The sequence below is a fragment of the Lolium perenne genome, chromosome 5, assembly GCF_019359855.2.
Source record: "Lolium perenne isolate Kyuss_39 chromosome 5, Kyuss_2.0, whole genome shotgun sequence".
Lineage (NCBI taxonomy): Eukaryota > Viridiplantae > Streptophyta > Magnoliopsida > Poales > Poaceae > Lolium > Lolium perenne.
In genome coordinates, this window is record NC_067248.2 from 47,971,007 (window position 1) to 47,996,675 (window position 25,669).

Consider the following 25,669-nt stretch of genomic DNA (forward strand, 5'->3'; position numbering starts at 1 on the left):
CGGCGCGGGGCGGATCAACGAGATGCAGCAGATCTTTGCAACTGCAGTTTTATGATTCATATTTTCGGGAACTGAAAGTTTCCTCATGACCTCAAGGGTATTGTTGCAGCAACCGCGAGCTGGCTATGTGCGACTCAGCTCAGTCAGCTGGGAAGCGATGCCAGAAATAGTCCAGGCCCCTTGCGTTGGTGGTGGATGCCTGCATGGAAGTTGCTCATGATGTGTGGAACCACAGCTCCGTTAATCACTAGGTGATCTATTCCGCTGAATAAATTTCGTTTTTTTCTTGATTTGGTAGAAAACCTGCTCATCCTGAGTTCTTTTATCTTTGTGCAGCGTTTCTTGTTGGATTTACGTTGAGGAAAAGCTTACGGTTCTCATGACTACTGCGTATATACACGAGCATGCTTGTTTTTAGCGAGTCTAAAAGAAATAGTAGGGTTAAATAGTAATGTTCTTATGTAATGTATTCCTAATTTCCTTAAGAAGTAGTGAAGGGCACTGGTCGGTGCTGCTAAACCCCCTCCTCTTTCTAGATCCCCATGATTTGTACTCCTTTATTTTGATTTGAGATGAAAAATTTTATCGGTGCTGCTGCTTCCGGGTTTGTGCAGGATTGGATACAACATGGTCATTTATGTGGTGGAGAGGGAGTCCTAGAGGTCATCGTCAACCAAAGATTGCTAATGCTATTGCTGTAATTTTTGCCTATCTCTATATTTATCTTTCTTTTTCATGTCCATCATGTTGTGTTAAAATTAGTGCCACATTTGCCTTGCAACTAAGTTACAACTGAGAAAGAGCATTTGTGTCACATTTGCCTACAGAGGAAGCGACCCAGACAAAAATTAGTAGTGTCTTTCTGGGCATTCTTGAATTTATTGGTATCTATACCAACATGCTAATTATTATTCCAATGAATTTTTACCTTGAAAAAGCAAGAAATCATATGCTATGGTAATCTTTGTATAATATACTACCAAGTGATTTAAGTAGGTGTACTCGTATTCAAGTTTCTACTAACTGGATTCTTTACTGTCAACATGTTTCAGTTCTTTCCTGAGGCAAATGAGGTTACTATTGCAAGACATACAACCTTTGAGGATGTTCACGAAGGGGATTATCTAACAAAACCATCCTTATTCAAAGATTCCGGTGTTACAACAAAGGTCAAAATGGCAGCCCACCTACAATGTCAATGGTGTGCTTTTCTGGTCTTTAGAGTTTAATCTATCCTCCCCTTATTACGTTTTTCAGTCACAATTCAGTTTGTTGCTATATTATTGTGCCATTGTTTATATTTGTAAGTGGATGTATCCCTTTGTTAGAGCTCATGCTCCATTGATTACCTTTAATGGGGAGCTAGAAACTCTTATCCTGTAATTCCATGTTTGTAGATTTGTCAATTGATTAGACTTCTATATTTGGACGTTGCAAGAGGGATTATTTTCCTTTCGTAGTATTGTTCGACTCATATCTTTTTATTTTATATTTTTCAGCATTTTGTGCTTAATCTTTGTCATTTTTGGATCTTGGTAAGGTTTGGAGCGTATCAAACCTTTGCATTTATGGTAACCCTTTTAATTACTAAAAATAATGGAGTTTTCCCTTCTGTGAGTTTCTATTTTTATTTCCCCGGATGTCGAGTTAGTTTTGGTGAGGCCGGTTCAGGCCCGATCCATTGCCTCCTTCATGCTCCAGACCAAGCTCTCCATCAAGGTATATAAAATATCCCTCTTGAGAATACTATAGTGAGTTTGGGATTGGTTAGTAATGTATTGAAATACAGCCAACCTGTTTTTATTATGGCGGCTTTACTATTTCACACTGTAATATTTATCCCTCATTTTTGTCGTGCTGCAATGTTTTTAAAATCTTCATTATGCGTGATCACAAGTGATCATATTTCTAATAAATTAAACTATTGCCAGGCGTGTCCTACATCCTGATACTTATGCATATAATGGGAAGTTCATTGCTGCTGGGCTGTGATGTCTTTATAATTCCTGAACTGTGCCCTATTTTTCTCACCCACAGCCAAGTGGCGGGTGAAGCTGGAGCCAGAGCGCATGCCAAGTGACGGCGACAGCCGGACGCGGCAGCGGCGGTAGGCAGCGTGCGCCAAATGACGGGGCGGATGGATGCCGCAGCAGCGGCTTCCCCTCCCCCTTCTCTTCATCTCTCTAATGGGTAAGTCAATCCCTCCTATTGTCCGTATTGGAAATGCCATATATACACCTCGCAGGAAGCTGCTGCACCACATACTGTCTACCTTGTGTGTTAATGCTCAAGGTTTTCCATGCTATCCAGTGCTAGAGTAGTTCTTGCTTGTGTATTGTTCTTTTTATGCATCTCAAAGCAATGTGAAACTGGTATCTTTTGCTGATATACATCTTCCTTAAACATAAAACATTAATTTTAAAGTTCAACAAGTGGCTATCTAAGCTTTTCTTCAGTTCTGAATGTTGTGGAGAAATATAGAGCAGCGATGGTATTATCTAGGTGGTCCAAGCACTTCATATTCATCCAGTCAGAAGAAAATTCATGCTAATTAGTTACAGGATCGGTTTCTATTTTCATCAGAGTAATAATCTCTATAAGAAAAACTGAAGTGCAGATCACCTACCACAGCCTTTTAATTACCTTACTACATGGCTAACTATCATATTTGTTAAATGGGCAATCTGCGACTTCTAGCTAATCTTTTATGCAGAGCACAATATACGCTTCTTTGGTTATTCAAAGTTTAATGCTTGGCCTTTTAACAGGGTTAAAATGATAGACCACTCACTCTGCACTAATTCTGTGACATGTCACTTCCACTTAGATCAAAGCATCCATACAAATCACTTAGAGGTTAAGCAATGCAATCTCTACATAATACGCAGTACACAAAAAATTAGTTGATCCGTTTTTGTTTCTATGATGACCTTCTGAATGTATTATACATTTTTTCATAAACCAGTTACCAGTCCTAACTAGAGTCAAATGTTGAACTTTTGAATGGTTCAAAAGGTATTATAAAAAGCACCAGGTCCTGAGCAAAGTGGAGATTTCAGGCTTGAAGATGTTGCTGCGTTCAGTAGTTCATAGGTAAATGAATGTGTCTTTTTTTCCAGTTCTGATTGAACCGTTGATGTGCGTAGATGTACACTTCCGTTGGGGACCCCAAGAGGAAGGTTTGATGCGCACAGTGGCAAGTTTCCCTCAGTAAGAAACCAAGGTTTAATCGGACCAGTATGAGTCAAGAAGCACGTTGAAGGTTGATGGTGGCGAAATGTGATGCGGCGCAACACCAGGGATTCCGGCGCCAACGTGGAACCTGCACAACACAACCAAAGTACTTTGCCCCAACGAAACAGTGAGGTTGTCAATCTCACCGGCTTGCTGTAACAAAGGATTAACCGAATTGTGTGGAAGATGATTGTTTGCAAGAAAACAGTAAAACAAGTATTGTAGTAGATTGTATGCGATGTAAAGAATAGGACCGGGGTCCACAGTTCACTAGAGGTGTCTCTCCCATAAGATAAAAGCATGTTGGGTGAACAAATTACAGTCGGGCAATTGACAAATAGAAAAGGGCATAACAATACATATACATGATATGATAAATATAGTGAGATTTAATCAGGGCATTACGACAAAGTACATAGACCGCCATCCAACTGCATCTATGCCTAAAAAGTCCACCTTCAGGTTATCATCCGAACCCCTTTCAGTATTAAGTTGCAAAGCAACAGACAATTGCATTAAGTATGGTGCGTAATGTAATCGACAACTACATCCTTAGATATAGAATCAATGTTTTATCCCTAGTGGCAACAGCACATCACAACCTTAGAACTTTCTGTCACTGTCCCAGGTATCAATGAAGGCATGAACCCACTATCGAGCATAAATACTCCCTCTTGGAGTTAAGAGTAAAAACTTGGCCAGAGCCTCTACTAATAACGGAGAGCATGCAAGATCATAAACAACACATAAACAATAGATTGATAATCACCATAACATAGTATTCTCTATTCATCGGATCCCGACAAACACAACATATAGAATTACAGATAGATGATCTTCATCATGTTAGGCAGCTCACAAGATCCAACAATGAAGCACAATTAGGAGAAGACGACCATCTAGCTACTGCTATGGACCCATAGTCCAGGGGTGAACTACTCACTCATCACTCCGGAGGCGATCATGGCGATGAAGAGTCCTCCGGGAGATGAATCCCCTCTCCGGCAGGGTGTCGGAGGCGATCTCCTGAATCCCCCGAGATGGGATTCGCGGCGGCGGCGTCTCAGTAAGGTTTTCCGTATCGTGGCTCTCGGTACTGGGGGTTTCGCGACGGAGGCTTTAAGTAGGCGGAAGGGCAAGTCAGGGGGCCACACGAGGTGGCGACACCACAGGCCGGCGCGGCCCAGGCCCAGGCCGCGCCGCCCTAGCGTGTCGTCGCCTGTGGCCCCACTTCGTTTCCTCTTCGGACTTCTGGAAGCTTCGTGCAAAAATAGGACCCTGGGCGTTGATTTCGTCCAATTCCGAGAATATTTCGTTACTAGGATTTCTGAAACCAAAAGCAAACAAAGAATCGGCTCTTCGGCATCTTGTTAATAGGTTAGTTTCAGAAAATGCGTAAATACGACATATAATGTGCATAAAACATGTAGATATCATCAATAATGTAGCATGGAACATAAGAAATTATCGATACGTTGGAGACGTATCAACATCCCCAAGCTTAGTTCTGCTCGTCTCTAGCGGGTAAAACGATAACAAAGATAATTTCTGAAGTGACATGCCATCGTAATCTTGATCATACTATTTGTAAACATATGTAATGAATGCAGCGATCAAAACAATGGTAATGACATGAGTAAACAAGTGAATCATAAAGCAAAGACTTTTCATGAATAGTACTTCAAGACAAGCATCAATAAGTCTTGCATAAGAGTTAACTCATAAAGCAATAAATCAAAGTAAAGGTATTGAAGCAACACAAAGGAAGATTAAGTCTCAGCGGTTGCTTTCAACTTATAACATGTATATCTCATGGATATTGTCAACATAAAGTAATATAACAAGTGCAATATGCAAGTATGTAGGAATCAATGCACAGTTCACACAAGTGTTTGCTTCTTAAGGTGGAGAGAGATAGGTAAACTGACTCAACATAAAAGTAAAAGAAAGGTCCTTCAAAGAGGAAAGCATCGATTGCTGTATTTGTGCTAGAGCTTTTATTTTGAAAACATGAAACAATTTTGTCAACGGTAGTAATAAAACATATGAGTTATGTAAATTATATCTTACAAGTTGCAAGCCTCATGCATAGTATACTAATAGTGCCCGCACCTTGTCCTACTTAGCTTGGACTACCGGATCATCACAATGCACATGTTTCAACCAAGTGTCACTAAGGGGTACCTCCATGCCGCCTGTACAAAGGTCTAAGGAGAAAGCTCGCATTTTGGATTTCTCGCTTTTGATTATTCTCAACTTAGACATCCATACCGGGACAACATGGACAACAGATAATGGACTCCTCTTTAATGCATAAGCATGTAACAATAATTATTATTCTCATATGAGATTGAGGATATATGTCCAAACTGAAACTTCCACCATGATTCATGGCTTTAGTTAGCGGCCCAATGTTCTTCTCTAACAATATGCATGCTCCAATCATTAAGGTGGTAGATCCTTCAGACAAGACGGACATGCATAGCAACTCACATGATATTCAACAAAGAATAGTTGATGGCGTTCCCCAGAAGCATGGTTATCGCACAACAAACAACTTATTAAGAGATAAAGTGCATAAGTACATATTCAATACTACGATAGTTTTTAAGGCTATTTTGTCCCATGAGCTATATATTGCAAAGGTGAATGGAAATTTTAAAGGTAGCACTCAAGCAATTTACTTTGGAATGGCGGAGAAATACCATGTAGTAGGTAGGTATGGTGGACACAAATGGCATAGTAGTTGGCTCAAGGATTTTGGATGCATGAGAAGTATTCCCTCTCGATACAAGGTTTAGGCTAGCAAGGTTATTTGAAGCAAACTCAAGGATGAACCGGTGCAGCAAAACTCACATAAAAGACATATTGTAAACATTATAAGACTCTACACCGTCTTCCTTGTTGTTCAAAACTCAATACTAGATATTATCTAGACCTTAGAGAGACCAAATATGCAAACCAAATTTTAGCAAGCTCTATGTATTTCTTCATTAATGGGTGCAAAGTATATGATGCAAGAGCTTAAACATGAGCACAACAATTGCCAAGTATCACATTATCCAAGACATTTTAGAATTACTACATGTAGCATTTTCCAATTCCAACCATATAACAATTTAACGAAGAAGAAACTTCGCCTTGAACATTATGAGTAAAGCCTAAGGACATATTTGTCCATATGCAACAGCGGAGCGTGTCTCTCTCCCACAAAGTGAATGCTAGGATCCATTTTATTCAAACAAAAACAAAAACAAAAACAAACCGACGCTCCAAGTAAAGAACACAAGATGTGACTGAATAAAAATATAGTTTCAGGGAGGAACCTGATGATGTTGTCGATGAAGAAGGGGATGCCTTGGGCATCCCCAAGCTTAGACGCTTGAGTCTTCTTAGAATATGCAGGGATGAACCACGGGGGCATCCCCAAGCTTAGAGCTTTCACTCCTCTTGATCATGATATATCATACTCCTCTCTTGACCCTTGAAAACTTCCTTCACACCAAACTTCAAGCAAACTCATTAGAGGGTTAGTGCACAATTAATAATTCACATGTTCAGAGGTGGCACAATCATTCTTTACACTTCTGGACATTGCATAAAGCTACTGGACATTAATGGACCAAATAAATTCATCCAACATAGCAAAAGAGGCAATGCGAAATAAAAGGCAGAATCTGTCAAAACAGAACAGCTCGTAAAGACGAATTTTAAAATGGCACCAGACTTGCTCAAATGGAAAAACTCAAAACTAATAAAAGTTGCGTACATATCTGAGGATCACGCTCGTAAATTGGCAGATTTTTTCGAATTTTCTACAGAGACTTAGGCCCAGATTCGTGACAGACAGCAATGCTGTTTCTGCGCAGCGATCCCAAATATAACATCAACTTTAACATAGAAACTTTACTTGGCACAAAAACATGATAAGGAGAGGTTTCTACAGTAGTAAACAACTTTCAAGACTCAACAAAACAAAAAATTGCTGTAGTAAAAACATGGGTTTTCTCCCATAAGCGCTTTTCTTTAACGCCTTTCAGCTAGGCGTAGAAAGTGCAAATCAAGTAACATCAAGAGTAGAAGCATCAACATCATAGCTTGTTCTAATAATAGAATTAAAAGGCAACTTCATTCTCTTTCTAGGGAAGTGTTCCATACCTTTCTTGAGAGGAAATTGATATTTAATATTACCTTCCCTCATATCAATAACAGCACCAACGGTTCGAAGAAAAGGTCTTCCCAACACAATAGGACAAGATGCAGTGCATTCGATATCCAAGACAACAAAATCAACGGGGACAAGGTTATTGTTAACCGTAATGCGCACATTATCAATCCTCCCCAAATGTTTCTTTTTAACATTATCGGCAAGATTAACATCCAAATAACAATTCTTCAATGGTGGCAAGTCAAGCATATCATAAATCTTTTTAGGCATAACAGAAATACTTGCACCAAGATCACATAAAGCATTACATTCAAAGTCATTGAATTTCATTTTAATGATGGGCTCCCAACCATCTTCTAATTTTCTAGGAATAGAAGTTTCAAGTTTTAGTTTCTCTTCTCTAGCTTTTATGAGAGCATTTGTAATATGTTTTGTAAAGGCCAAATTTATAGCACTAGCATTAGAACTTTTAGCAAGTTTTTGTAAGAACTTTATAACTTCAGAGATGTGGCAATCATCAAAGTCTAAATCATTATGAGCTACAGCAATGGGATCATTGTCCCCAAGATTGGAAAAAAATTCAGCAGTTTTATCACAAGCAGTTTCAGCAGTTTTAGCAATTTCAGGCAGTTTTGTACGCTTTGCACTAGGAGTAGAAACATTGCCAACACCAATTATTTTACCATTGATAGTAGGAGGTGCAGCAACATGTGAATCATTATCATTATTAATGGTGGTGATAGTCCAAATTTTAGCTACATTATTCTCTTTAGCTAGTTTTTCATTTTCTTCTCTATCCCACCTAGCACACAATTCAGCCATTAATCTTATATTCTTATTAATTCTAACTTGGATGGCATTTGCTGTAGTAGTAATATTATTATCAATATCCTCATTAGGCATAACTTTCAATTTTAATAACTTAACATCAGAGGCAAGTCTATCAACTCTAGAAGCAAGAATATCAATTTTATCAAGCTTTTCCTCAACAGATTTGTTAAAAGCAGTTTGTGTACTAATAAATTCTTTAAGCATAGCTTCAAGACCAGAGGGTACATTCCTATTATTGTTGTAAGAATTCCCATAAGAATTACCATAACCATTACCATTAGCTGAAGGATATGGCCTATAGTTATTACCAGAGTTGTTCCTATAAGCATTGTTGTTGAAATTATTATTTTTAATGAAATTCACATCAACATTTTCTTCTTGAGCAACCAATGAAGCTAAAGGAACATTATTAGGATCAACATTAGATCTACGATTCACAAGCATAGACATAATCACATCAATCTTATCACTCAAGGAAGAGGTTTTTTCAACAAAATTTATCTTCTTACCTTGTGGAGCTCTTTCCGTGTGCCATTCAGAGTAATTTATCATCATATCATCAAGAAGTTTTGTAGCCGCCCCCAAAGTGATGGACATAAAGGTACCTCCAGCAGCTGAATCCAATAAATTCCGCGAAGAAAAATTTAGTCCTGCATAGAAGGTTTGGATGATCATCCAAGTAGTCAGTCCATGGGTTGGGCAATTCTTTACCAAAGTTTTCATTCTCTCCCATGCTTGAGCAACATGTTCAGTATCTAATTGCTTAAAATTCATTATGTTACTTCTCAAAGATATAATTTTAGCGGGAGGATAATATCTACCAATAAAAGCATCCTTACATTTAGTCCATGAATCAATACTATTCTTAGGCAAAGATAGCAACCAATCTTTAGCTCTTCCTCTTAATGAGAAAGGAAACAATTTTAGTTTTATAATATCACCATGTATATCCTTATACTTTTGCATTTCACAAAGTTCAACAAAATTATTAAGATGGGCAGCAGCATCATCAGAACTAACACCACAAAATTGGTCTCTCATGACAAGATTTAGTAAAGCAGGTTTAATTTCAAAGAATTCTGCTGTAGTAGCAGGTGGAGCAATAGGTGTGAATAGGAAATCATTATTATTTGTGTTTGTGAAGTCACACAACTTAGTATTTTCAGGGGTATTCATTTTAGCAACGGTAAATAAAGCAAACTAGATAAAGTAAATGCAAGTAATTAATTTTTTTGTGTTTTTGATATAAATAGCAAGACAGTAAATAAAGTAAAACTAGCAACTAATTTTTGTGTGTTTTGTTTAGGTGCAGCAAACAAAGTAGTAAATAAAATAAAGCAAGACAAAAACAAAGTAAAGAGATTGAGAAGTGGAGACTCCCCTTGCAGCGTGTCTTGATCTCCCCGGCAACGGCGCCAGAAATTTGCTTGATGCGCGTAGATGTACACGTCCGTTGGGAACCCCAAGAGGAAGGTATGATGCGCACAGTGGCAAGTTTCCCTCAGTAAGAAACCAAGGTTTAATCGGACCAGTAGGAGTCAAGAAGCACGTTGAAGGTTGATGGTGGCGAAATGTGATGCAGCGCAACACCAGGGATTCCGGCGCCAACGTGGAACCTGCACAACACAACCAAAGTACTTTGCCCCAACGAAACAGTGAGGTTGTCAATCTCACCGGCTTGCTGTAACAAAGGATTAACCGTATTGTGTGGAAGATGATTGTTTGCAAGAAAACAGTAAAACAAGTATTGCAGTAGATTGTATGCGATGTAAAGAATAGGACCGGGGTCCACAGTTCACTAGAGGTGTCTCTCCCATAAGATAAAAGCATGTTGGGTGAACAAATTACAGTCGGGCAATTGACAAATAGAAAAGGGCATAACAATGTATATACATGATATGATAAATATAGTGAGATTTAATCAGGGCATTACGATAAAGTACATAGACCGCCATCCAACTGTATCTATGCCTAAAAAGTCCACCTTCAGGTTATCATCCGAACCCTTTTCAGTATTAAGTTGCAAAGCAACAGACAATTGCATTAAGTATGGTGCGTAATGTAATCGACAACTACATCCTTAGACATAGAATCAATGTTTTATCCCTAGTGGCAACAACACATCACAACCTTAGAACTTTCTGTCACTGTCCCAGGTATCAATGAAGGCATGAACCCACTATCGAGCATAAATACTCCCTCTTGGAGTTAAGAGTAAAAACTTGGCCAGAGCCTCTACTAATAACGGAGAGCATGCAAGATCATAAACAACACATAAACAATAGATTGATAATCACCATAACATAGTATTCTCTATTCATCGGATCCCGACAAACACAACATATAGAATTACAGATAGATGATCTTGATCATGTTAGGCAGCTCACAAGATCCAACAATGAAGCACAATTAGGAGAAGACGACCATCTAGCTACTGCTATGGACCCATAGTCCAGGGGTGAACTACTCACTCATCACTCCGGAGGCGATCATGGCGATGAAGAGTCCTCCGGGAGATGAATCCCCTCTCCGGCAGGGTGCCGGAGGCGATCTCCTGAATCCCCCGAGATGGGATTCGCGGCGGCGTCTCAGTAAGGTTTTCCGTATCGTGGCTCTCGGTACTGGGGGTTTCGCGACGGAGGCTTTAAGTAGGCGGAAGGGCAAGTCAGGGGGCCACACGAGGTGGCGACACCACAGGCCGGCGCGGCCCAGGCCCAGGCCGCGCCGCCCTAGCGTGTCGTCGCCTGTGGCCCCACTTCGTTTCCTCTTCGGACTTCTGGAAGCTTCGTGCAAAAATAGGACCCTGGGCGTTGATTTCGTCCAATTCCGAGAATATTTCGTTACTAGGATTTCTGAAACCAAAAACAGCAGAAACAAAGAATCGGCTCTTCGGCATCTTGTTAATAGGTTAGTTCCAGAAAATGCGTAAATACGACATATAATGTGCATAACACATGTAGATATCATCAATAATGTAGCATGGAACATAAGAAATTATCGATACGTTGGAGACGTATCAACCGTTGGGTACAGTACCATCCTTCTGGTTGCATCTCCTTGCGTGAGCTCCTTCCTCCCAAACTTTGCCGCTAATTTTGGGCTCAGCTTTTGAGCAGTTCGCATGAGGCAATAAATACAGTATTTTCAGTGGTCCTCTGGAATACCTTTTTAAATTCCTCTGCTAGAGTGTTTTGTTGTGGCTTTTGGTTCTCTAACATATTTTAAAGTTTGTCATATTTCAGAAATATCAGAGCTTATACCTGGATAAAGGTATGAAGAATCTGATGGCAATTGATCCCCCGTTGGTAAGTAGGTCATGTATATACATCCCGAGCAAAGACTGGATTGTGTTCTTGTTACCAAAATTTAACGGTACCTGTTGTGTTTATCAACATAATTGAAGTATGGAAGAAAAATACATATCATATACTCATTGTTTCCTAGAACCACTGGCCTGGCAAAGGACCTGCATAAAAAGTAGTATTGTTGCTTGATTTTCTGCACTAGAGAGTTTAATGCTCATCGTTTCCTAGAGCCACTGGCGTTCCCTCTAATATGGTTACATGTTTAGTGCTCATTTGTTACTAAATGTATGATCAGCAGTTCAGCACTACCAATCTTCCCCAGATAAATTATTTACTTCATGATGTCCCTAAATCAAATTATCCGAGCCTATCCAAATATATAGTTTAGAAAATGAGTACGAGACTTGGAATGCATTAGAGCCTATCCTCATTAAAAAACAGATCGAGGATGTTGTTTCTCTTTCCATGTGTAACAATAATGCATTAGAGCAGAACGATTTGCGCACTTTGCTAAATAAAGCAAATATAATGAGAAGTTTGGGCAGTCGCTTAAACACTGATCAAATTTGAAAAATCATTTAGAATCTGGAAAACTGCTCTAATATTGCTTTAGTTTTGAGAAGAAATAAATGTTGATATGTGCTGCTACTTTGCTAAAATATAATGATATGAACTTACTTACTGTATTTAGACTGCATGTATCCAAAAATGCAAGAAACGCTTGCTTGTTATCTTCTCTTGTTAGTTCAATAATACTAGGTTTAGGTCTTGTTGTTTTTATCAGTGCTCTGGATTTCTCACTGCAAGTCGCATTGATGTTGTCCGATATGTGCAAATCCTTGGTCTGCCATGATTGTTCATTGACTGAATCCACGCTCACTTCATTCGACGAGGTTTTTGTCCTGGCGTGCAACGGTGGCTCTAGAAATGGAAACAGCGAGGATGCTAAACTCCTCTCTTGTTTTTACCATCATGTCTATTCACTGCAAAAATTTCGATTTAGGTCTACAATTTGCATATGACACAACGTGCAGCCTCTATGCCAAACTATTTTAGGTTATCTGGAATGGATTTATAGAACCAGACGAAATAGAGAACCTGCAATTTTTAGTGTGTATACAATGTTCGAGCAGTATTCCAGAAATTGCCGCTATGCGCCTGCTGGGCCAATTTAGGTGCCACTTTATGTTAAACCAGCAATACTCGTCTGGCTTAGTTATTGCATTCCCAGTCAGTTTTATTTAAAACACCAGCTGAGCATGTGAGCTAAATGAATTGGTTTGGCCAACACTGAATATTAGAAACAACATTATAGGATGAACATAGTTTCGCCATTTCCCTTGCTGATCTACTTGAGTTACTACACTTGTTGCACTTTTAGCCTCTTCTATGAACGGCTCAGTTCATTTCCAGGTTGTGATATAGTAGATTGTTAACTTCAAATGGCCAGTTGGTGTAAGTAGGACTTCTACTTAGTCTGGAGTTATATGTTTGGTTATCTGTGGTGTCAGATGCTTGCCATTTGTGCATATGTTTTAAATTAGCAAAATTCATTAGTACAACCAAATGCCAATGGTCTTGAAGATATACTACAAATATTTACCTTCTTGCCCACCAGGTCACTAAGTATGTTATGAATGCAGCTTCTTTAATCCCTCGCTTTCTAATTATTCAGGTCACTGAAGCCAAATCAAGCATGTAGTTGCCCAGTTCGATGGAGGATGAGCTAGAAACAGAAAACACTATAAGACTGATGCCTCTGGTCTGTGCCTGCTGCTAATGTAATAACACTGGAAAATCTGCAGAAGGTTAGCTAACCTCAAACCTGAAAATGGAACTAATTGCAACTGAATTTCTTTCCTCGCTTCCATTTAACAACTTATATACCTATTTTGTTCAATGAAACCTAACTAGGAAACTCCAGACATGTCTTCGTCCTAAAAAGGCGTCCATAAGGTAAAATTTCTTTACTATTCACAGATTTGTTATCCGGTTCTCATATGCAAATGACCACCTTCTAAAACAGCGCGAAAATTCAGAATTTTATTGAGAATGCATGTAGCGCTATTTGTGCAACTGCAGCCTGCAAATACCATTCAAGGTCCCTACGGCTTTACTAAAGAAGATGACACGAAAGAGTATGTCTCTTTATACCATTCAACATTTATTTTGGCTAGCTCTTTTTGTCACTATTTTATATACCATTCACTGCTACCCTTTTTTCAAAAGGAAATCTTTCGGTTCCATCACCTAGCCGAGAACATGCTGCGATTAGCCGTTAAAAACGCAGGCTGATCGTTGATTCGGAAAGTTCTGGATGTACAGGTTCAGATTTCATTTGCTTTGGTTTATTCTTTGGTGGCATTGGTGACCTGACGATGTTTCATATTTTTGCCATTTTAGTTTCTCCCTCTTTGAATACTTGATATTTTTGCACAAAGTATTTTCTGAATTTTGGAAGCCAACACATACTATACAGGATGTGTTTCTTTTGTCCTATGATGAAGATTGTACCACTCAAACTTTTCTTCAGTTTTCCTGTCAAAGTTTTATTATTAATATGTCGATGCAAAAATTGTTAGTCCATATATCATGCATTCTTCCTTGGTAACATATTTTCTTATGTTCGTAGCATAATTTGTTGAAGAACGGGTGCAACTTATGTCTATAATCAGTAAAAATATAGTGCCAGCTAAGACTTCAGTGGTAGAATTGTAGTTCTAATATCTTGGGTGAGCAAATGTGAATTCCTTCTAATATTTTCCCGAATTGAGAATTGAACCTTGTTAATAGATTTCATGTACATATGCTTTCTGTGTGTGTCATGTGTACATATGCTTTGTGTGTAGAATTGCAGGTCTAATATCTTGACATATTTCCACGCCCTCTCATCCTCCAAATCAGGTGATAATTAGGTGTGTAAGGATGTCTCAGCATATCTCTTGTCCTCCTCTTTGAGTAAGAAAAACATCTTCATTCTGCAGTTAGTACCTCTGCACCGTTTTTAATTCCATACAGAAGTATAATTCTGCTGTGACACTTTTCCTGATAGTTCAATATCCATTATCTTGCCAGTTTTATTATGAAATGAATTAGCAGTATCCTTCTCTAATCTTCCCATACTCAGGATTCCTGTTTCGCATTCATGCAAATCAGAGATCATATATACATGTTAATAACATTACCGATCACTGCTAATACTGTCTTTGGTAATAGCATGTGCTAGAATTTATATGGTCTTGTGTTTTTAATTATTTTATAACATAATTAATGCTCACTCGAGTTGCATGCAGCCTTGGGTGAGCTCAGCCTTGGCCGAGCTGATACTGTCACCAGCGCAGGGTGGCGTGCGCTTGAGATTCCACTCGAGATCGACCGGATTTTGTAGTCAGTCGAGTTGTAGTGTTCAGTAATCAGAACTTGTCGGGTCGTTAAATTTCAGAGAAAATGTAAACTGGTATGAGTTTCAGAATTATATGGCCATATCCACTGTAATTTTATCCCAAAGCTGCTAATGTATGAGTTTCAGCGCTGCAAATGTATGAGTTTTGTGCACTATCCAGTCATCTACTACAATGCCCAAGCTTGTACATTGTAGTTTGAAGTTTTTGTGTATTTCTTAATCGACTTGCTAGATGGAATGGTGTTCAGTTAGAGAAGATGGATGCTTGCTTGGTAGCTTATCATATGTACTGTCCCTTTTGATTTTGCTTGTGGATCTTAAGATACTATTTTTGCTGGCAAACCTTCTATAAACAAGATGGTATATGCCCTTGCCATGCTCTATAAAGAAAAGGGATTCCATGTGTTTGTGCATGTGGTATTCTCCAAACTGTATTTCTCTCTTATTAGCACAGATTTAACTATCTCCTGATGTTTCAGGCAATGTCTTCTATGGTATACCACATTAGTAAAAAATGTTGTTTGCAGAATATAACTGTCACAGTTTCCCCTGTGTGGAAAATTAACGACTACAGGTCCATTTTTGGCTGAGATTTTGGTTTTGAAAGTGGGATGTACCTAGCTTGGCATGTACATCTTGACATGGCTGTTTATCCCAGGCTCCAGGTGACACAATAGGGATTTGTGCCAATTATCATCGGTCATCATAGTGTGATGCAAACTTGTGTCTCTACACCACTAATCTAATCAGGCTACGACCATGATTTCAAAAATTAGTTTGCTGGCTGACTGAAAATAATGTTTGTTGCGTGGTAGTACTTGATTGCCACTTGACTAACGCCATATTTGATGCGTATATAGCAACTCAAGACATGAACCATCACCAAAAATATAGATTTAAGCACCGAAATAAATTATTTATTAAATTACCGTCCTATATGTCAGCATTTATTGGCATATTAATATGCTTTCATTTGCACTTGCGCGATAGCGCAACGGGTCATCTAGTAATAGTAAAGATAGACTAGAGTAACGCACCGGTCAGTTTACCCTTCGGATGCTGCTGCCATCGCAGGGCCGCTCAATTACACAGTTTATTCTCCTCCCAGGCAAGATCTCTTGGGTAATTTCGTGCCTGAAGACTATGGTGAGGGTAAGTTTTGAGTTCCTTTCATAATACAACACTTTATTATTTTTCTGAAAAAATGGTCCGAAAATTAAGTTCCTGTTAAATTATGTTGGTGTTCTGTCTGTCTGTTCTTCTCTAGCTGAACTTTCTTCATTGAGTTGAATACTGAAATACCTGCCATTTTCTCCCTCGTCACTAGATGGATTGTTAGCCGCTATTTCGCCATTCTTCCGTCAGAACTTGAACAGCCAGAATCACCAAGCGGCAAACAATCAGGAGGCTGTGCTACCGACGGCAAAGCGCAAATCAGGTGTTTGGAATGATTTCACCAAGATATACGTGAAAGATCCTGCTGTCAATCTCAAACAAGAGTACGCGATGTGCAACTCCTGCCACATCTTGCTAAAAGCTCCTTCAAGTAACGGCACAAACACCCTATGGAAACACACCGGAACCTGCGGATGTAAACGCCTGCAGGCTGCAGCAGCAAACACAGTAGCCACCACCGGACTGGTGTTCTGAAATGCTAGACTAGCAGAAATCACAGGACGTACGCATTTCGACGCGTGCGAGTCCTGCATGAGACGCGGACGCATCTAGATACGGAATATTTGATTTTGGGGTTTTTTTTTACTGGTTCGAAATTTTTTGTACTCGTGTTTTCTTTTTAAGAATTTGTTTGTTGAATGAATCACTTAATCTTTTCGAACCAGAGCAGCTTGCGCTGATAGATTCAAAATACTTTGTTTCTCATCATCCATCTATAGTGTAGAATTGCGGAATATTAACTGTATTGATTGTGGCTATAATGGGCTGTTATATAGGGTACAAAACTTTGACTCCAAGAAGCCTAGTAGAGATATACTTGGACTACAATTTAAACTACCAAAACTATAACCGAAGATATACGTGGGGTTTAACAACGTTGAGACTGGATCGAATATCTGTAAATGGTTGAGTAGCCAGCTTCTTGGTGAAAATATCTGCAAACTGAGCTGTCGATGGAACATGAAGAACACAAACTTGCCCCAAGGCGACCTTCTCGAAACAAAGTGGATATCAATCTCGGTATGCTTGGTGCACCGATGTTGAACAGGATTTCCAGACATGTAAATAGCCGAGATGTTGTCACACTAAACAACAGTAGCCTGCTGGGCGGACAATGCCCAAGCATCCGGCCTCAGAAATGCATGCATACCGTTCAATGATGAGAGATTTCTTTTGCTAGTATAAATTGTTGTTTTTAGTTTATTGTTTTCTTAGTATTCATAAACAAAAATCCAAAAATATATGTTTACCTTCTTGTTCTTAGTTTATTTCTCGTTTATTACTACTCTAAAAATCCACTAAAAATGGGTACTATGGCAACTAAAATGCTTGGGGAGTAGGCAAGTCCCAATGATGATTATTTGTGGGCACCTATCACTCAACCCGTAGTAGATGCGGATAATTATTAGATTAAACCTAATTTCTTAACATTGGTACAACAAAATCAATTTAGAGGTTCATCTGTTGAGGATGCGAGCATGCATTTAAATACTTTTACATAGATATGCACTATGCTCTGTATTAAACATGTTAATCCAAATGTTGTCAAGTTGCACCTTTTTCATTTTTCACTTAGAGAAAAAGGCTAAATAATGGTTATCATCGCTTCCTTCTAGAACTATTACTTCATGGAAAAAAAACGGTTGCAACATATTCGTCATTTTAATAACGAGAGGAGAAGAATAAGGTAATCGACTCCCTAGCAATATTTGTTGAAATCATTATTATATTAGTGTTGTAGATGTTGTCATTTTTCTGTACCCAAACTAAAATGAATAAGCTAAAGAAATATTGAAGAAAACAAGTTGCCATATGGTTATAAAAGTTGTAATGATCACTGGTACGGCCATAACGATCGGTGGTACGGTCAGCCCTGACCATAGCACACGAACATATCAACTAGGGCAAGAAATCAAGTGTGGAAACAACCTTTTTAACGAGAACTGGTACGGTCAGCCCTGACTGACCACCACATCGGCAGAAAAACATCGACTGTATATTGGGAGACTTGTACGGCGGGGATGCCCGTACCACTATATCTGCTTGGGAAGAGGTAGCCCTAAATCATAAACACTCAACTCTTCTTATTTCTTCCTCCAAACTCTGCAAACCCACCTTGGGATCTCTTTGCTCGTGTAATTTCTCATCAAGTCCTCTCACATCAACGATCTTGTTACCACCCGATTTTGGCCAAATCAGGGGATGGGCCGTAAGTGAAGATGGGCTTTGAAGATGACACGTGGAGTGTCTTTGAAGCGGCCTTGCGCGAAGAGTTTGGGCTTAACTGCCTATGTATCTGTAATATATTAGATCGTATCGTGTTTAGAATTAACAGATAGAGTCTGGCCCGTGCACGGTTAGGTGCACGCCTCAATTAGAAAGTCCCTTGGACTATAAATATGTATCTAGGGTTATCGAGAAAGGAGGACAATCATCGTTCAACCAACACAAAATCAGGCGCATCGCCACCCCTTCCTTCGAGGGTTTCTCCCGGGTAAGCACCATGCTGCCTAGATCGCATCTAGCGATCTAGGCAGTATACGTTTATTCGTCTACTTTGTACTGCTCGTGCTGAAGCCTTGTTGATGGCGAGCAGTACTACTTATCTTTAGGTGTTTAGGGGCTTGCATTGATGCTTTCTCGTGCATATCTGCGTGGCAATGCCGTCCCTCGACACCTAGCTGCCCTTACGCCTATCCAGGTGTAAGGGCAGCATCTTGCTTGTTCGTTACTTAGTAGATCCGATCCGTTATAGTTGCTCCTTGCTCCACAGGGATTAGTTTAATATCTGCATAGTTAGGCCTTATGTTGGGGTCGGACGATCCGGTAGTGCGTTAGGTGTTGTTTACCGTTCCTACAAGGGATGATCCGGGAATTGACGTAACGTTGGTTTTTAGGCCTCTTGTAGGAGTAGTTTTCATCATCTTCTGTATCTGTTAGGCCCGATCACGCGTAGGACGTTCCGGTTATGCGGTGAAAACCCTAAGCTGTCGTGGATCGTTTTAGCTTTGTTCTGATCAAGCAGGATCCCCATGCCATTGCAAATCCATCGTGAACCATGGGGGCGATCGGCTCTTTGATCCGATCCACAGGGAAACCTGAGAGCCGATAGGGCTCGTATTTAATGTTTACGTGTCTACCATGCAGGAACAATCGAAGCACTCTAACACCTTCCTGATCGGGTCTAGGTCAGGTGGCACGCCCTAGCAACCGCCAGGACATGGCTGGAAGATTTGCGGGACGACGCGAGGTGCCAGGGTCCACTAAGCGGCCCTAGGAGCCTCCCGGCTCTTCGTGTTGCTTAACCATTGCCGGCCGGTGGGTTTTGGCAGGTAACACATTCTGGCACGCCCGGTGGGACATCTTCTGCAACATCCACGTCAACACCGACATCCGAGATGGCAGAGGAACAGATCACATACAAGGATCTCCCTGCGGAGCACAAGAATAAATACGATGAGCTGAAGGCCATCTGTGAAGCCGAGCTCATCGGCTCCTTTGAGAAGACCCGTTCTCACGACATCAAGCTCAAAGGAAACACGCGTCCGTCGCATGGCGTCAACACGGTAGATCTCAGCCACTCCATAAGGGAACCAGGGTTCTCCTTTAATGTCAACATGGCAGGGCTTGTGAACCGCCATGGCGCGGACAAAGCAGAGAGCAGCCACTCTCGTGGCAAAGATAAAGAAGAGGCCGTTCCACGCGACCGGCCCCAAGATGATGATGGACGGTACCTAACCGAGGAGGAGGTGAGAAGCATACGGTATCAGCGCCCACTCTCCGTGCATCTCCCCAATAAATATGAGCAGCAGTACGACCGACGTCGGCGCTACGACGAAGACGATAAAAGATATCGTCGGTCTGATGCAGAAAACAGGAGGTATCGTCAGCACAACAGGAACAACGACGGGTACAAACGTCACGCCAGAGGGAGGTCAAGATAACAAGACAACGTGGATAAACACTGGGACTGTCCGTTCTTCAAAAATTGCTGGGACTCAGGAATGAGCCGATTGCCAACAATCGAGAACTGCCCAGAATGCAAACAGCAAAGGAGAAGGACAAATGAAGTTTCAGTGTTCGAGCGTCTAGGGCCTCTCCCGCCTCAGAATAAACGAGCTGAGTCATCTCAAGAAGAAGACTTTGAGGAGTCAGATGGAGAAGAAGATAGGTATCACCGACCAAGGTGGTGCCCTGATGGACTCAGCCATTCTCAGAAGTGTAGGGTGCAGCGGCTGCGAAACTTGGAAGAAGCCGAGGCACAGTACCTGTACACGTTGAGAAGAGCACGGCCCGACCTGGCCGTGAAAATCCAACAAACATTGGAGACGAAGGCGCGCCCGCCAAAGAAAGTATGGCGCCCCAAACAGGCGAAAGCCGATGCACAGGCATCGGCTGATGCCGATGCAGATACATCGGCTGACGCAAACATGGTGTTCATACTCCCGTCGGAGTTTCGCGCTCCAAGCGACGAGGAGGTATCAGTGGCTCAATTCGACTGTGGTCCACGACCAGTTATCTTTGAGAAGCCACGAGATAGAAGCTACAGGCATTTGAAAGCCCTATACTTGAGGGGTTACATCAATGGTCAGCCTGTCAGCAAGATGTTGGTTGATACCGGAGCGGCAGTCAACATAATGCCGTATTCCATGCTACGACGTTTGGGGCACTCCAGTGAAGATCTGATCAAAACCAACGTCACATTAAGCGACTTCAACGGCCAGGCGTCAGAAGCGAAAGGTGTTCTGAATGTAGAGCTTACTGTAGGCCGGAAAACCATACCTACCGCGTTCTTCATCGTCGACAGCAAAAGCAATTACGCCGTCCTATTAGGAAGGGATTGGATTCATGCTAACGGTTGCATTCCATCTACAATGCACCAATGCATCATACAATGGGATGGAGATGAAGTGGAAGTCGTTCAGGCAGATGACTCAACCGAGATATCGTTAGCTGCCATGAGTGTGTGGGAAGCAGATAACCAAGAGCCGCTCTCTTGAATCAGTTTAGAGGGTTGTGAGCGCATCGAAGCTTCGAAGAATGGGGTAAGGCTGGTTTTATCCACCGGCCTGACAGAGTAGCACGTCCAAGACATTGGACATACGTGGCAAGGCCGATCCCTGCGATCGGCCCTCAAAAAAATAAAAAGCAAAGGATCTTATCTCCAAAACGTAGCTACAAGTGGAAATCCAAGAAGTTGCAAACCATCGTCAAGCGTTGCAACGGAAAAGGAGGCCGATTCTGGAAATCGGCCAAAACTATCCTCAACATACTTTGTATGTGTTCAGCATCGATCCAACAGATGCCTGAAGAGCCGATACCATCAAGTACTTGACAGAATCGGCTCGGGGGGCACATAGATGGATGAGACACGAGGATACGAAGCTGGGAACGGATGTCAAATATCCAGCAGAGCAGCTCAAGTATGGGGGCCGATACGTAAACAAATCGGCCATAAAAATGGAAAACTCCAAAATTTCCAAAAATTTTGGGCACAGCCGATGCGTAGACATCGACTTAAGAATTAAAAGCCGATGCACGGCCATCGACTCAAGGGGTACAAACTGCTACATGGCGAGGCCCTACCCTGCGAGGACCTCCAACTGTTTGGTGACTCAGGTCTTCTCTGCGAGGATCTCCAGCCTCGTTTGCAGACCTTCAAGTGTAACGGTGCTAGCAGAAGCGTCAAGTTGGGCGCTCGAAACTGCCCTTTTCCTCGTGCAAGCTTGAAGGATCACGGCCTCGACCATAGGGCTGGACCAAGGTGACGATCTCAACATTCTCACCAGAAGCTGCATCGTTGAACTAAAAGAGCTCGGGGGTCATATACGGAGAAGGTACAAGACCGCGAAAATGTACCCAGGTGAGCCGATTCAGAAATTAATCGGCTGATAAAAAAAATACGAAAAATTTCAGCATAGCCGATGCTTGGACATCGACTCTAGTACAAGTACACGAGATTTACCAGCTGCATGTTCAAGATGCGAATTCGACAGTACTGTCAGAAACATCAGTTAAGCTGTTGGTGGTTCATCTACAACATCGGCTTTCAGCGGAAGGAAGGTAATTAATGGGGGCAAGTTTGGCTGGTTCTGCATAGTGACTGCCTCAAATTACCAGCAAAGCCCTTTGTTCGATCTGCGCATCCTCACCGCTAGTCTCGCCTTGACTGAGGATCGGGGGGCAGCTGGTCTGACGAGTGTTCTGTTTTCGAAGCCGATTGGGGTATCATCGGCTGATCCTTCGCCACAACTTTCTTCAACAAATGATGAATTCTTGAAGAGTACCAGGTCTCAAAGTCGTCAGTTGAGGAGTGGAGGGATGGATTACGTAGGACCGATGCGTTAACATCGGCTTATTAAGCGTTGGTTAAGGAAAATCGGCTAAATCGATTTGAGGAAAATCGACAAAGTCAGATCGGAGGAAATTCTTCATTGATAAAAGGGATTTCTTACAAGGAAGAGCTAATTACTCAAACAAAAGGGGAATAGATTGCTATTGCTAGTCTTATGCTAGTAAATCCCTACTCTAAGGGCTGTCGCCATCTTCGTCGTCGCTGGGGTAGCTGCCCTCATCGCTACTGTTGACGAATTCCTCGTCGCTGCTACTGTGACCTTCATCAGAGGCCTCTTCCTCGTCGTCATCATCATCCTCCTCATCGGACCAGGCCCAGCCACGGATGCGCTTCGGCGGCAGTTCCTCGGAGGAGGTATCATCCTCTGGTTCCTTCTTCGTGTCGGATGAGACATCTTCGTCTTCATCTTCCTCTTCTTCTTCTTCTTCTTCCTCTTTGGTAGAGGAAGTGAATTTACCCCGGAAGAGAGGGTCGTTGCTGTCGCTCTCCGCCTCTAGTTCTCCATCGATCAAGAACCGAAGATCATCTTCCCCGTCGGTCAGGGGCATGTCACCATCCGACCAGACGAGGTCTTCGGGCACGAAGTCGAAGTCAAATTCTTGCTCGTCCCAATGCTCGGGAGCGCGCCGGTTGTATGCTTCCGTCTGATTGACCTCCGGCTCTCCCTCGCTTGCGGAAGAGGACTGGGAAGAGGAAGGAGAAGACATGGCTATGAAGGAGGAGGGTTTTTTGGGCTGACGACTGGTTTGAAGCTAGGGGATGAGGAAGAGAACTGTTCGATTCGGTTAAATAAAGGGGGACATATTGGAGATCAATGCTCGAACAGTTTCCGAGGGTATAGGGCCAAAATTGTCAAATCGTGCAGAGAAGTTGAGGAGGCAAAGACTTCATGATGAAGAATACTGCGACGGTTCTGCCACGACATGACCCTTCGAAGGAAACAGATGGTTTTGCAATTACCATTATCAAAACCAGGGGGGCATGTGTTACCACCCGATTTTGGCCAAATCAGGGGATGGGCCGTAAGTGAAGATGGGCTTTGAAGATGACACGTGGAGTGTCTTTGAAGCGGCCTTGCGCGAAGAGTTTGGGCTTAACTGCCTATGTATCTGTAATATATTAGATCGTATCGTGTTTAGAATTAACAGATAGAGTCTGGCCCGTGCACGGTTAGGTGCACGCCTCAATTAGAAAGTCCCTTGGACTATAAATATGTATCTAGGGTTAACGAGAAAGGAGGACAATCATCGTTCAAACAAACACAAATCAGGCGCATCGCCACCCCTTCCTTCGAGGGTTTCTCCCGGGTAAGCACCATGCTGCCTAGATCGCATCTAGCGATCTAGGCAGTATACGTTTATTCGTCTACCTTGTACTGCTCGTGCTGAAGCCTTGTTGATGGCGAGCAGTACTACTTATCATTAGGTGTTTAGGGGCTTGCATTGATGCTTTCTCGTGCATATCTGCGTGGCAATGCCGTCCCTCGACACCTAGCTGCCCTTACACCTATCCAGGTGTAAGGGCAGCATCTTGCTTGTTCGTTACTTAGTAGATCCGATCCGTTATAGTTGCTCCTTGCTCCGCAGGGATTAGTTTAATATCTGCATAGTTAGGTCTTATGTTGGGGTCGGACGATCCGGTAGTGCGTTAGGTGTTGTTTACCGTTCCTACAAGGGATGATCCGGGAATTGACGTAACGTTGATTTTTAGGCCTCTTGTAGGAGTAGTTTTCATCATCTTCTGTATCTGCTAGGCCCGATCACGCGTAGGACGTTCCGGTTATGCGGTGAAAACCCTAAACTGTCGTGGATCGTTTTAGCTTTGTTCTGATCAAGCAGGATCCCCATGCCATTGCAAATCCATCGTGAACCATGGGGGCGATCGGCTCTTTGAGCCGATCCACAGGGAAACCTGAGAGCCGATAGGGCTCGTATTTAATGTTTACGTGTCTACCATGCAGGAACAATTGAAGCACTCTAACACCTTCCTGATCGGGTCTAGGTCAGGTGGCACGCCCTAGCAACCACCAGGACGTGGCTGGAAGATTTGCGGGACGACGCGAGGTGCCAGGGTCCACTAAGCGGCCCTAGGAGCCTCCCGGCTCTTCGTGTTGCTTAACCATTGCCCGCCGGTGGGTTTTGGCAGGTAACAGATCTACGGTATGTTTCTCCTCCGATCCCCCAATCACTAGGGGCAAGCCTGGAGGAGCAAGCCCACCGAGGATGTGTACCGGAATCGAGCTAGGGATGAAGCAAGACTTCGCAGGTGATGATGACGTAGGTTACGGTGTGGCAATCTGGCAGATGATGATTATTTCCTCCCTGACGACCGTGAATTGCCTGCCGATTGATTCCAAGCATCTAACTTGTTTACTGTCACTATAGGTGTAGACCCCTTCATGGCGATGCGTCTCATACTCCTCTATTTTTTTCCCCGCAACTTATCTATGCAATCTAGCTACGGAACACGATACAACTAAGTTCATGTGTGTGCTATTAAATATATGTACGTAAGCGCCATGTACTAGTGCTTCTTTGGTGAAGTCGGCATCCGCCGGCTTGGAAGGCATCTCCGAGGTGGGGTGTCCCCCGTTCCTGCTCGGGATTGGCATCTTTTACAAGCATAAAATAGGATTGAAGATAGGAAAGGAATCGAGGTTAACTGTCTGGATTCGGAAATAACAGTTAGAGAAATAAAAGGAGAACCACATTGAGATAAGCCAAGTTTGTTAACCAAGTTGTTGGTTATGGAGTAAATCTGAAAACAATGTTTAGTTTGTTAGATGTTACCGAGTAGATATGAGCTAACAAAGGGAAGCTTGTGTGTTTTGGTTGTTGTATTTTAAATTATTTGAATGCGGTGGCATTTGGTATATAAATAGTTTAGAGTGTGCCATCATGAGAAACGTGATATCACAAGAAGTGTGACATTGCATGTTTCACCTTAATAGTAAAGACTAGTCACAATGCTAGATCTGCTGGAATTTTGGGCATTTGGCCTTTGGCCCATGGCCCATTATCAAATTCTGAAACTCACATGGCCCATTCCAATAATTAGTGGCAGCACTAGTGGGGGCTAAAGTTTAGTCCCACATTGCTAGCTGGGAGAGAGTTGGAGTGGTATATAAGGTGGGCTGTTCTAGTCCTAGTAAGTGAGTGAGAAGAGAGAGAGCCCTCGCGCACTCCTCCTCCGCCGCC

General features: G+C 42.0%; 1 long non-coding RNA gene across 2 annotated transcripts; it reads left to right on the top strand.

The window, feature by feature from the left end:
• Positions 1 to 620: 620 nt before the first annotated feature.
• LOC127299093 (uncharacterized) lies at positions 621 to 15,747 on the top strand. 2 transcript variants are annotated; one of them, XR_011745929.1, is made up of 5 exons: positions 621 to 1,719; positions 2,038 to 2,190; positions 3,016 to 3,093; positions 11,476 to 11,538; positions 15,469 to 15,747. It is a non-coding gene; the product is annotated as an uncharacterized lncRNA (long non-coding RNA). The 2 variants fall into 2 exon arrangements; XR_011745928.1 differs by having other exon boundaries at positions 621 to 2,190.
• Positions 15,748 to 25,669: the final 9,922 nt, after the last annotated feature.